General features: G+C 48.5%; 1 protein-coding gene across 1 annotated transcript in view; it reads left to right on the forward strand.

The window, feature by feature from the left end:
- LOC140117087 (arylsulfatase D-like) overlaps window positions 1–12,482 on the forward strand; it is a 51,919-nt gene that overhangs the window by 31,289 nt on the left and 8,148 nt on the right. The gene's annotated exons all lie outside the window — the stretch shown is intronic.

A 12,482-nucleotide genomic window follows, 5' to 3' on the forward strand; every position in this document is an offset into this window, starting at 1 on the left:
CCATGTGTGACTTTTGGCATTCATCATGTCACATGATATACAGCATTTCACAGATATTATTCCAATCTGTCCCATCAATCCTGGTGTTTACAATTTTGGTTGTCCCTGGATATGACCGAAAATCTTCTGACTGTGGTCGGACTCTTCTCTTGAATATCTTCTCATGTCTGCACACTGCAGTGCTCTTTGCCTCCTGCCCCTTCAACCCACTGCATTACAAGACCAACTCAGACACAGGCATTTCTTGACAGCAAGCAGCATGCAGAGACTTGCTCTACAAGCGACAGCAGATAAGGTCTTTATCCAGGAGGTAGGCATTGAGTGGACTCAAAATGTTCAGAATCAAAATAAAAGTTTAGATAAACCCCGAGCCTTCATCTAAGCACATTGTCAGCGCAGATGGATCATGAATAGAGATGAGCGAACATACTCGTCCGAGCTTGATGCTCGTTCGAGCATTAGCGTACTCGAAACTGCTCGTTGCTCGGACGAATACTTCGCCCGCTCGAGAAAATGGCATCTCCCGCCGTTTTGCTTTTTGGTGGCCAGAAACAGAGCCAATCACAAGCCAGGAGACTCTGCACTCCACCCAGCATGACGTGGTACCCTTACACGTCGATAGCAGTGGTTGGCTGGCCAGATCAAGTGACCCTGGAATAGACTAGCACCTGCCTGCGCTGCTCGGATCATTCTGTGTCTGGATGCCGCTAGGGAGAGAGCTGCTGCTGGTCAGGGAAAGCGTTAGGCTGTTCTATTAGAATAGTGTTAGGCAGGAGTGATTCAACAAGAACCCAACAGCCCTTCTTAGGGCTACAATAACGTTATATATTTTTTTTTTTTATTTGCAGCTAGTACCATATTGTGAGGAATTTGCAGGGGGACTTGCTACCGTCGTGTTTAGCTCTTAGTGACACACATATCCACCTCAAACACCAAAGTGGGACAATTTATTAGGGGCTTGATTTCAATTAGGCACAGTCTGCCAGTTTCTTTTTATTTTACGTTTATTTTTTCATAACTCAGCGTCATCTCATCTGGCATAGCAGTGTGCTTTCATAGTTGGCTAGAAAATAGCCATAGGAGAATCCAAGCGGCTTACTTAGGCCTACAATAGCGTTATATATTTTATTTCTGGTTGATCTGCTGGTAGCTGGCCTTGCCGTAGTGCATCTACTACCATATTGTGAGGAATTTGCAGTGAGACTTGCGACCGTTGTGTTTAGCGCTTAGTGACGCACATATCCATCGCAAAGACCGAAGTGGGACAATTTATTAGGGGTTGGATTTCAATTAGGCACAGTCTGCCATTTACTTTTTATTTTACGTTTATTTTTTCATAACTCAGCGTCATCTCATCTGTCATAGCAGTGTGCTTTCATACTTGGCTAGAAAATAGCCATAGGAGAATTCAAACGGCTTACTTAGGCCTACAATAGCGTTATATATTTTATTTCTGGTTGATCTGCTGGTGGCTGGCCTTGCTGTAGTGCATCTACTACCATATTGTGAGGAATTTGCAGTGAGACTTGCGACCGTTGTGTTTAGCGCTTAGTGACGCACATATCCATCGCAAAGACCGAAGTGGGACAATTTATTAGGGGTTGGATTTCAATTAGGCACAGTCTGCCATTTACTTTTTATTTTACGTTTATTTTTTCATAACTCAGCGTCATCTCATCTGGCATAGCAGTGTGCTTTCATACTTGGCTAGAAAATAGCCATAGCAATAGGATAGCATCGTTTGATTTTAAAAACTAAAAAACACAAAAAAAAAACTAAAAAAAAAACACAAAAAAAAAGTAAAAAAAAAATTAAAGTTATAACTTTCATTTTCAAAATGTTTAACCCGAGGGCTAGGGGTAGAGGACGAGGGCGGTTACGTGGGCGTCCAACTACTGCAGGGGTCAGAGGTCGTGGTCCTGGGCGGGGTGAGACACCACCTGCTGATGAGGGAGCAGGAGAACGCCGCAGAGCTACACTCCCTAGGTTCATGTCTGAAGTTACTGGGACTCGTGGTAGAGCACTGTTGAGGCCAGAACAGTGCGAACAGGTGATGTCGTGGATTGCCGACAATGCTTCGAGCAATTTGTCCACCAGTCAGTCTTCCACGCAGTGAACCCATGTCACCGAAATCGGCACTCCTCCAGCTCCTGCACCTCAGCCTCCTCCCCCCCAGTCTGCCCCCTCCCAGGAAAATTTGGCATTTGAACCGGCATACTCTGAGGAACTGTTTTCTGGACCCTTCCCACAGTCACAAACCACTTGTCCGGTTGCTGCTGAGCAATTTTCCGATGCCCAGGTTTTCCACCAGTCGCAGTCTGTGGGTGATGATGACCTTCTTGACGTAGTGGAAGAAGTGTGTAAAGAGGTGTCCGACGATGAGGAGACACGGTTGTCAGACAGTGGTGAAGTTGTTGTCAGGGCAGGAAGTCCGAGGGGGGAGCAGACTGAGGGATCGGAGGATGATGAGGTGACAGACCCAAGCTGGGTTGAGAGGCCGGGTGAACACAGTGCTTCTGAGACGGAGGAGAGTCCTCGACCAGAACAGGTTGGAAGAGGCAGTGGTGGGGCCAGACGGAGAGGCAGGGCCAGAGCTGGTGCATCAGCGCCAAATGTGTCACGTAGTGAAGCTCCCGTGGCGAGGGCTCCCGCGGCGAGGGCTAGATTTTCAGTAGTCTGGAGGTTCTTTAAGGAAACACCGGATGACCGACGGACTGTGGTGTGCAACCTTTGCCAAACCAGGATCAGCAGGGGTTCCACCACTACTAGCTTAACTACCACCAGTATGCGCAGGCATATGAATGCTAAACACCCCACTCAGTGGCACCAAGCCCGTTCACCTCCGGCCGTGCACACCACTGCTCCTTCCCCTGTGTCAGCTGATAGTCAGACCCCTGCCCAGGACCCTGGCCCAAAAACCCCATCGTCGCCTCCACGATCCTCCACAGCATCCACCAGCGTTCAGCTCTCCATACCCCAGACGCTGGAGCGGAAAAGGAAATATAGTGCAACCCACCCGCACGCCCAAGCCCTTACTGTCCACATCTCCAGATTGCTTAGCCTGGAGATGCTGCCCTATAGGCTGGTAGAGACCGAGGCCTTTCGCAACCTCATGGCGGCGGCCGCCCCTCGGTATTCGGTCCCCAGCCGCCACTACTTTTCCCGATGTGCCGTCCCAGCCCTGCACCAGCACGTGTCAGACAACATCATCCGTGCCCTGACCAACGCCGTTTCTGACAAGGTCCACCTGACCACGGACACGTGGACGAGTGCTGCCGGGCAGGGCCACTATATATCGCTGACGGCACATTGGGTTAACTTGGTGGAGGCTGGGACCGAGTCTGACCCTGCGGCTGGTCATATACTGCCGACACCGAGGATTGCGGGGCCTACCTCGGTCCAGGTCTTTCGGGCCTACTAAGCCTCCTCCTCCTTCCACCCCTCCTCCACCTCCTCCTCCGAACTACCATCCGTGGGCATGGCGCCATCAGTCGCTAGCTCTAGGCACAGCAGCAGTGCCGTCGCTAAGCGACAGCAGGCGGTGCTGAAACTGCTGAGCCTAGGCGATAAAAGGCACACCGCCCAAGAACTATTACAGGGCATCACGGCGCAGACTGATCTGTGGCTGGCACCGCTGAACCTGAAACCAGGCATGGTTGTGTGTGACAATGGCCGTAACCTGGTGGCGGCTCTGCAACTCGGCAGACTGACACATGTGCCATGTCTGGCCCATGTGTTAAATCTGATAGTTCAGCGTTTCCTGAAGACATACCCCAATCTGTCTGATTTGCTCACGAAGGTGCGCCGCATCTGTGCGCATTTCAGGAAGTCCAGCACAAATGCTGCCACTCTCAGGGCAGCGCAGCGCCGCCTCCAACTGCCCGCTCACCGACTGTTGTGCGACGTGCCCACGAGGTGGAATTCAACATTAACCATGTTATCCAGAGTTTACCAGCAGCGCAGAGCGATTGTAGACTGCCAGATGTCAACTTCCACCAGAACTGGTAGTCAGGTCAGTCAGCTTCCTCAAGTCTACAATGAGGAGTGGACGTGGATGTCTGATATCTGTCAGGTGCTGAGTAACTTTGAGGAGTCAACACAGAGGGTCAGTGGCGATGCCGCCATCATCAGCCTCACCATCCCGCTGCTTGGCCTGTTGAAAAACTCTCTGATCAGCATGAAGTCGGAAGCTTTGCGCTCGTCACAAGAGACGGAGGAAGAAGATTCCCTTGTTGATAGCCAAAGCACCCTCAGGTCTGTTTCTCAGCGCATATCGGAGGAGGTGGAGGAGGATGAGGAGGAAGAGGAGGAGAATGTTGGCGAGACACAAGAGGGGACCATTGTTCAGTCCTTCACTGTTCAGCGTGTATGGGCAGAAGAAGAGGAGTTGGAGGAGTCGGAGGAGGAGGAAATGGACAGTCAGGCCAGTGAGGGGAGTGAATTCTTGCGCGTTGGTACTCTGGCGCATATGGCATATTTCATGCTAGGCTGCCTATCCCGTGACCCTCGTATTCAAAGAATTTATTCCAGCAGCGATTACTGGGTATTCACTCTCCTGGACCCACGGTACAAGCAAAATCTTTCCACTCTCATCCCTGGAGAGGAAAGGAGTGTGAGAATGCATGAATACCAGCAGGCCCTGGTGCACAAGCTGAAACAGTATTTCCCTTCTGACAGCGCTAGCGGCAGAGTGCGTAGTTCTGCGGGACAAGTAGCGAGGGAGAGTAGGCGAGCAGGCAGCTTGTCCAGCACTGGCAAGGGTACGCTTTACAAGGCTTTTGCCAGCTTTATGTCACCCCAGCAAGACACTGTCACCTGTCCCCAGTCTCGGCAGAGTAGGGCTGATCTTTACAGAAAGATGGTGAGGGAGTACGTAGCTGACCATACCATCGTCCTAAATGATCACACAGCTCCCTACAACTACTGGGTTTCAAAGCTGGACATGTGGCACGAACTGGCGCTGTACGCCTTGGAGGTTCTTGCCTGCCCTGCCGCTAGCGTGTTGTCCGAGCGGGTTTTCAGTGCAGCTGGTGGCATCATCACCGATAAGCGTACACGCCTGTCGACTGACAGCGCTGACAGGCTGACGCTTATTAAGATGAATAAAGCCTGGATTTCTCATAATTTCCAATCTCCACCAGGTGAAGGAAGCTCAACCTGAATAATTTATGCACTCCTCCTCCTCATTTTCCTCCTTCTCCTCCTCTTTGTACACTAAAGCAGAGGAAACTGGCTATATTTTGACAGGGCCCACTGGCTCTAGCTATAGTACTCTATGCATTTAATTTTTCTGGAGGGCCACCTACCCGGTCCTCTGTTTTAAACAATTTTTGGGACTGCCACATACAGGCACTCAATCTATTCAATTTTTCTGGAGGGCCACCTACCTGCTCCTCTGGTTTGAAAACTTTTTTGGACTGCCACATACAGGCACTCAATCTATTTCATTTTTCTGGAGGGCCACCTACCTGCTCCTCTGGTTTGAAAACTTTTTTGGACTGCCACATACAGGCACTATCCAAATTAAATTGTCTCCATAGCAGCCTCCACACGTTGTCTCCATTGCTACCTCCAAAAGTCGTCCATGTAGCTGCCTCCATACATCGTCCCCTTATCAAACGAGGTGTGTCAGGCAGAAATTTGGGTTGTTTTCATGGATTCCACATCAAAGTTGTTAACTTTGTCGCCACCCTGCTGTGTTATCCACAAAATATACTGGCAAACTTTTATGATTAACCGATATTATTTCAGCGCTTCTTGCGCATCTGTTGATTACACTGCTGTGTAATCCACAAAATATACTGCCAAACTTTTACCATTTACGGATATTATTTCAGCGCTTCTTGCGCATCTGTTTACATTCCCCTCACCCGCCATATCCCAAACTTATAAGAACGCTACTACACTTAACTTGGTGGAGGCTGGGACCGAGTCTGACCCTGGGGCTGGTCATATACTGCCGACGCCGAGGATTGCGGGGCCTACCTCGGTCCAGGTCTCAAAGGCCTACTATACCTCCTCCTCCTCCCACCCCTCCTCCACCTCCTCCTCCTCCGAATTACCATCCGTGGGCATCAGTGCCATCGCTAAGCGGCAGCAGGCGGTGCTCAAACTGCTGAGCCTAGGCGATAAAAGGCACACCGCCCAAGAGCTATTACAGGGCATTCCACATCAAACTTGTTAACTTTGTCGCCACCCTGCTGTGTAATCCACAAAATATACTGGCAAACTTTTATCATTTATCGATATTATTTCAGCGCTTCTTGCGCATCTGTTTACATTCCCCTCACCCGCCATATCCCAAACTTATAAGAACGCTACTACACTTGATCTTATACAAAAGGTTCTTAGAAGTGCTGTTTGGGGAGTAGCCTAGAGACAGGGGCAGCGGAGCGCCAGCTCCATCCCAAGATCCAACTAACATAGTTTTAACTGCAGCACCTTTAATCTACTACTAGTTCACTGCCTCCATACATGGTCCCCTTATCAAACGAGCTGTGTCAGGCAGAATTTTCAGGTGTTTCACCAGATACATAGTGGAACTCGGCGCGTCTGTCGCCGCCATGCTGGAGACCTGCAGTTGCAATCATAGCAGCGCAATATGGATGCCCCATACTGTCGCTCTTAATCATGGAAGTCCTCTCCATGGCTGCCTCCAAATGTCGTCCCCTTATCAAACGAGCTGTGTCAGGCTCATTTTTCGGGTGTTTCACCAGATACGTTATGGAACTTGGTCACTATGTCGCCACCATGCTGTGTTATTGACTAAATATACCGTCAACCTTTTGTTCACAGAGGAAATAATTTCAGCGCTTCTTGCTCACCTCCTTTGGTTCCTCTCTGCCACCCATTGGTTTGAAGCCTGAGTCCATTTAGGGTATGTCGCCATGCCACTCTCTAGCCTGCCGCTGCTGCCGCTGCCTCTGCATGCCGTCCCCTATAGTGTCAGGGTCAATTATTGGATGTTTTAGATGCTATCTAGCTTAATTCTGTCACTCTGTCATGGCCATGCTGTTGCCCATAATTTTGGCATAATGGTGCGTTTAAGCAGCCTCAGAGGCATCCATGCATGCTGCCCCTGCTGTTTCCTGTCCATTTCCGTGGTGTTTCCATCCTTTTCTGAGGTTTCCAGGTGTTTGGCCAAGCTTCCCTGTGCAGAGCCTTGGTCCCCTTGAAAAAAGCATCGGGAAAAGTTCGTCTCTAATAACGAGTACCCGAGCATTTTAGTGCTCGCTCATCTCTAATCATGAAGTGTCTGCTTAGGGAGACCCCACACTCACATTAAACAGACACTTGAAAAGCAAAGGAGTTAAAAATGTATGTGGAAACATAACTAGGGGATTAAAATTTCAGAACTTTCATTCATAGGCAAACCCTTTTTAAAGACCAGGTCATTTTTGTTTTTTTTGCTTCCGCATTTTTCATTCAGTCTTTAAAAATGTATGACTTTTTTATTTTTTAGAGAATGATAGATCCCGCTTCAGACATTCTTCTTAAAAAAAAAAAAAAAAAATTGTCACGGGTGCTCCTGCGATCCACGACTCACCTGTCACGGTTCACCCCTGACTCCGACGCACCGGTGCGGGTCCCCCGCTTGCTAGGGCGTGAGCGAGCTCTGGCTTCAGGAGATTCAAAGGGCCAGTGCGCCGATAATTGGCGCTGGCTGGCTGCTAATTCTGCTAAAGTCTAGCTTCTTCCTGTTCTCCCTGCCGGATCTGCTAATTTGTAATAATCCAAAGGGAACGATGATCCAGTTTCAAGAAATCTTTATTCCACAACATTTAAAACATCTATAGCAAAGACTAGAGATGGGAGAATTTTCCCCCCTTTCATTAGCAAAATGGCCACTAGCACAATGTGTTACATGGGGCAGAGAACTCTGGGAAGAAGAAAGGAACACCCTAGATCACATGTGCAGACATGTAAGCCAACCATCGACCGGCAGGCTAATGTAATGTCACAGCCATTTCAAAAACAGAGGGCCTTTTGTAATCCAGTCATTTCACACTGTATGTGCTGTCTCTAGCATCTAGCTGCTTGTACTAAGTAGCTGATGGAGTGAATTTTGCTCAAAGTCCACGGTGTCAGTTTTTGGGGTTCTGAATTCCTCAAATTTCAATTCTTTTTTTATTGCTAAAGTAGATATCAAGAAATCCGTGTCAAATCAACATAGTTGATCAGCCAATATGTCAGACAGAGAGGTAGCAGGTAGAGCAGGCACAAGTCACAACACATAAAGCAGGGGTGACTCTGTGATGCCAGAACTGCCGGTGTCATCTAGCGGCAGTATTTTGATGAACAAACCAAAGGTTCTCGATTGGTTGACTAGGTCATCCACTTTCTCAGAAATGACTTCTGACAACCCCAGCCAAGAGTATCTGGGTTCGTCAGACACAACCCTTAGTTGCCATGGCCCAGGAGCAGGTCAGCGGCCCTCACCTGTCCTCAACCAGCGTCTATCCTGTTCATTTCCCTCAGCCAGAGATCTACTAGGTGGTCTGGGCTCAGCGCCACTATACAGCAAGGATGAACTCTTTGATGATCAGTCAGCAGCTGCTTGGCAGTGAAGAGGGGGAGCAGACAACCACTGCTTTGTGCAGTAGGCAGGAAAATAGAGATGTGGAGAGTAGCACGGGAGGTAACGTTGCAGTTGCAAGTAGTCAGGTGGTGCATACTGAGACTGTGACAGGGAATAGCAGTGACAGGGAAACGCAAATTGATGATGATGTAGCCGGGTGAAGCAAGGGCTTCATCATCATCGTCGCGAGAAGAGGGTGTCAGCTTGCGGTCAGAGAGCGAAGCCGGCAGCAAGTCCATACTGTGGCCGTGAGTCAGTAGGGTGGCAGCAGTGCGAGGACGGGAGCAAAGTGGCCATGGGTACAAAACCCGCTTTGCACGTCCAAGTAAGCAGCTTGGAGAGTTCCAAGCCAAAATTTCTTTTCCAAAAAGGCCTTCACAAATATATTGAACAGAAGGTGGGCCAGTCCTTGAGCTTATCAGTTTCTTCCAAGGTGCACAGTAGCATGGACATAAGGAGCTGTGAGAGCCAGTACATGTCCTTTATGGCCCACTGGGTGAATGTGCTTTCCGCCCAGCTACACCATCAACTTGAACAAGAGACGCTGCTTTCTCCTCCACATTGTCAAACTGCTGCTCCTGTGCCAATGTCCGCCTCCTCCATATCCACCTCAGCCTCCACAATAAGTGCTGCTCCATCATACCACAGTGGTGAACAAAGTCACACAGGCGAGGAATTGCACCATGTCATACAAGAAGAATTCAATGTGTGGCCATCATGGCCACATGAGTCCAGTGGGGGCTGAACCAGAGGAGGAGGACATTGGAGTACAAGAAGAGTCTGGTGAAATTAGTGGATTTTCTACGTAGGTGACAGGAGAGCGGGAGCGGAACATCCGGAGGAGGTAGAAGACTAGGCAGATGACCCAAAAGCACCGTAGCAGTATACAGTGGAGATGGAGGCGGGTAGTCCCTCAGAGTCACTTGCGCAGATGGCCTGCAGCATGCTGCTTTGCCTAACTAGGCTCTCCACCCTCTTGGACCTTCGCTACCCGTCCAAAATGTGTGCTTTTTTTCCAACTGCCGAGAAGGAGCAACAACTGTAGAGAAATACAGTGCAGACGGTGTGCCTTTGTCCATCCTCTGTCAGGTCTGACCGGGGGATTTCTGGCAGTCATCGCTCACGTACTACTGCCACCGCTGATGTGGGGAGATGGGGGGTAGGAGCAGTAGCAGCTCCATCAGCAGCAGCTTAAGTCTGGAGTGCTTAATGAGTAGCTTCCTTCACCCGCCTACTGAGGAGGGTAGTCGCCACCAGCAGCCGCAGCAGGACATGGAGCAGACCCTGTACCAGAAGTTGGTGGCCTGCTTGGACAGCACTATACCACCCCAGGTAGAGAATCCCCTGGACTACTGGGCAGCCAAACTTGATGTGTGGCTGCAACTTACGGAGATTGCAGTAGAGAAGCTGTCCTGCCCGACCAGTAGTGTGGCATCAGAGCGGGTGTTCAGTGCAGCAGGGGCCATCATTACACAAAGGAGAACCCGCTTGTCCTCCCATAATGTGGAGAGACAGACCTTTGTAAAGATCAATCAGGCATGGATCGTCCAGGATTTCACCGCACCAATGCCTTATGAATCAGATTAGATCAGCCATGATGCCTCCCCCAAACATTGAGAAATGAGTCTGGATTCTAACTACCTGCTTCAGCCACTATTCTGATGCCATCCGCCTGATGCCACACATCTGCTGCCAGTTGCTACATCTGCCTCACACCAGGCCTACCGTGTTGCTGCTTCCGCCACAATTTGTAATTGTGCCACACTGCGGCCTACTCATGCTGCTGCCAACTGACCATAATTCTGTTTTCACCCTCCACCACTCTATGATGTTGCTACTGTGTTTGGTTTTCCCCTTCATTTTATCTGTCGTAAGAAAAAAGAAAAGCTTCAGGATTGATGGCCAAAAGCAGGAGTGGATACAAAACACAGAGGACATGCAAATCTCCCATTTAGTGGTCACCTCTGTTTTGGATCAGCAATACTGATGGATTATTTACCGATTGCAAGCAAATACTGACGGATGAAAAGAAGAGCAAAATTATCAGTGACGTCATTCCGAAATTACTGCAGACACCCTCTGCACTCTTTTGGGGGGTTTCTACATATATCGGTGTTTAACAGATTAGGTTCTGTCGTATTCTATGGAATCATCTGATGTCAGCGTAAAAAGAGTGCCCTCGAGCTGGCACAGAGGTTACCTTGTTAGGCTGTATTCCTGCTTCACTAGAGGGGTCAAGTTGGCCCCTGTAAGTGCCCATGAAATTGCAGAGTTAAGCGATTCTAGGAGTGGTGGCTGTGGTGTGTGTCATACTAAAACACAGCATCGTTTGAAGACCAAACCACGCTCCCTATGTATATTTGAGCAAGGCACAACATTCTACAACACCCTAAAAGCTCTCTGCAGCCAGGAAATACCTCCTTTTAACGTGATTCACCATGCTTTGATTCAGGTCGGAACGAATTTTGTCAGAAAAATTCGCCCATCTCTAGCAAAGACTTAACATTCACCATGGAAAGAACAACTTTGCAGGCAAAGCCTATGCTTTTTAACATAAGATCTTATTTATGGCTTACCATCTGGCTTTGCTATCTGGTCTTAAATTCACTTCCTAAACTGATTTCACGTGACTACATCATCATACAATCTGAAATAATGGTCAAGATTCGGAAGGGGGGGAATTTTTCACTGCTTCTGCGTCAGTTTTTTGGTGTAAAGCAATGAAATAATGGCAAATTCCTGCACAGACTATTCCACCTAAAAGCCATGTGGGCATGTAGGGGGCATACAGAGGCACGACGGCCGGGGGAGTGGGCAGACAAAGGGCATTCCTGCCCCATGTCTGCATACTTTTTAAAAACTGTGTGTTTGTCGTGCAGCCAACATATTGTAAATTGCAACTCCTGCCTGTGATCAAATAAACCACAAGTGCTGTTTTGCAATGTAATAAATGCTTTATCCTATACTCCAGACTACAAGGTTTGTAGATCGTATAGCCATATTTATAACATCCTATAGTTTATAACATCCCATCGCTTTGTGTTTCACCAATCTAAAAAGACTAGGTGATAGTTGCATACCTAATGTATGAACACCATTCTCTAAGACTTGATGTAATGTATTGTCTGTAGAGATGGGCGAATTTGTTAAAATTTGCTTCTTCCCGATTCGCCAAATGTTTTTAAAAAATTTGATTCGACCCGAATCGAATCATGACCAATCACATTAAAAACCAGGTATTTCCTGGCTGCAGAGAACCTGTAAGGTGTTGTAGAACATTGTGCCATGATTAAACCCTTAACGCTCTGTGCCGTAGCTCTACGGCGCAGAGGTATAAGGAGTGTATGAAGAGGGCTCACGGGCTGAGTCCTCTTCATACAAAGGTGGGGGTTTTTGCATTTTGCAGAAAATCCCACACCACTAATAACCGCGGTTGGTGCTTGCACCGATCGCGGCTATTAACCCTGTCATTGCCGCCGGCAAAGTCGCGGCGTTTAAAAGACGGCGGATGGCGGGCGCCGCCATCTTTTTTACGATTGCCGTGCCCCCAAACGTCATCGGGGGGCGGCGATTGGTTGCCGTGGTAGCCTCGGGTCTTCTTTTGACACGAGGCTACATGGCTTCTGGAGATTCGTTACAATGAGCCAGTGGCTCATTGTAATGAATGACCTGCAAAAATGCCATATATTGCAATACAGAAGTATTGCAGTATATGGTAGGAGTGATCTGACCATCTAGGGTTAATGGACCCTAGATGGTCTAAGAAATAGTGGGAAAAAAAAAAAAAAAAAAAAAAAATTATAAAATATTAAAAATTCAAATCACCCCCCTTTCCTTAGAACTGATATAAAACATAATAAACAGTAAAAATCACAAACATATTAGGTATCGCCACGCCACAAGA

Source organism: Engystomops pustulosus, chromosome 2 (genome assembly GCF_040894005.1).
Source record: "Engystomops pustulosus chromosome 2, aEngPut4.maternal, whole genome shotgun sequence".
NCBI lineage: Eukaryota > Metazoa > Chordata > Amphibia > Anura > Leptodactylidae > Engystomops > Engystomops pustulosus.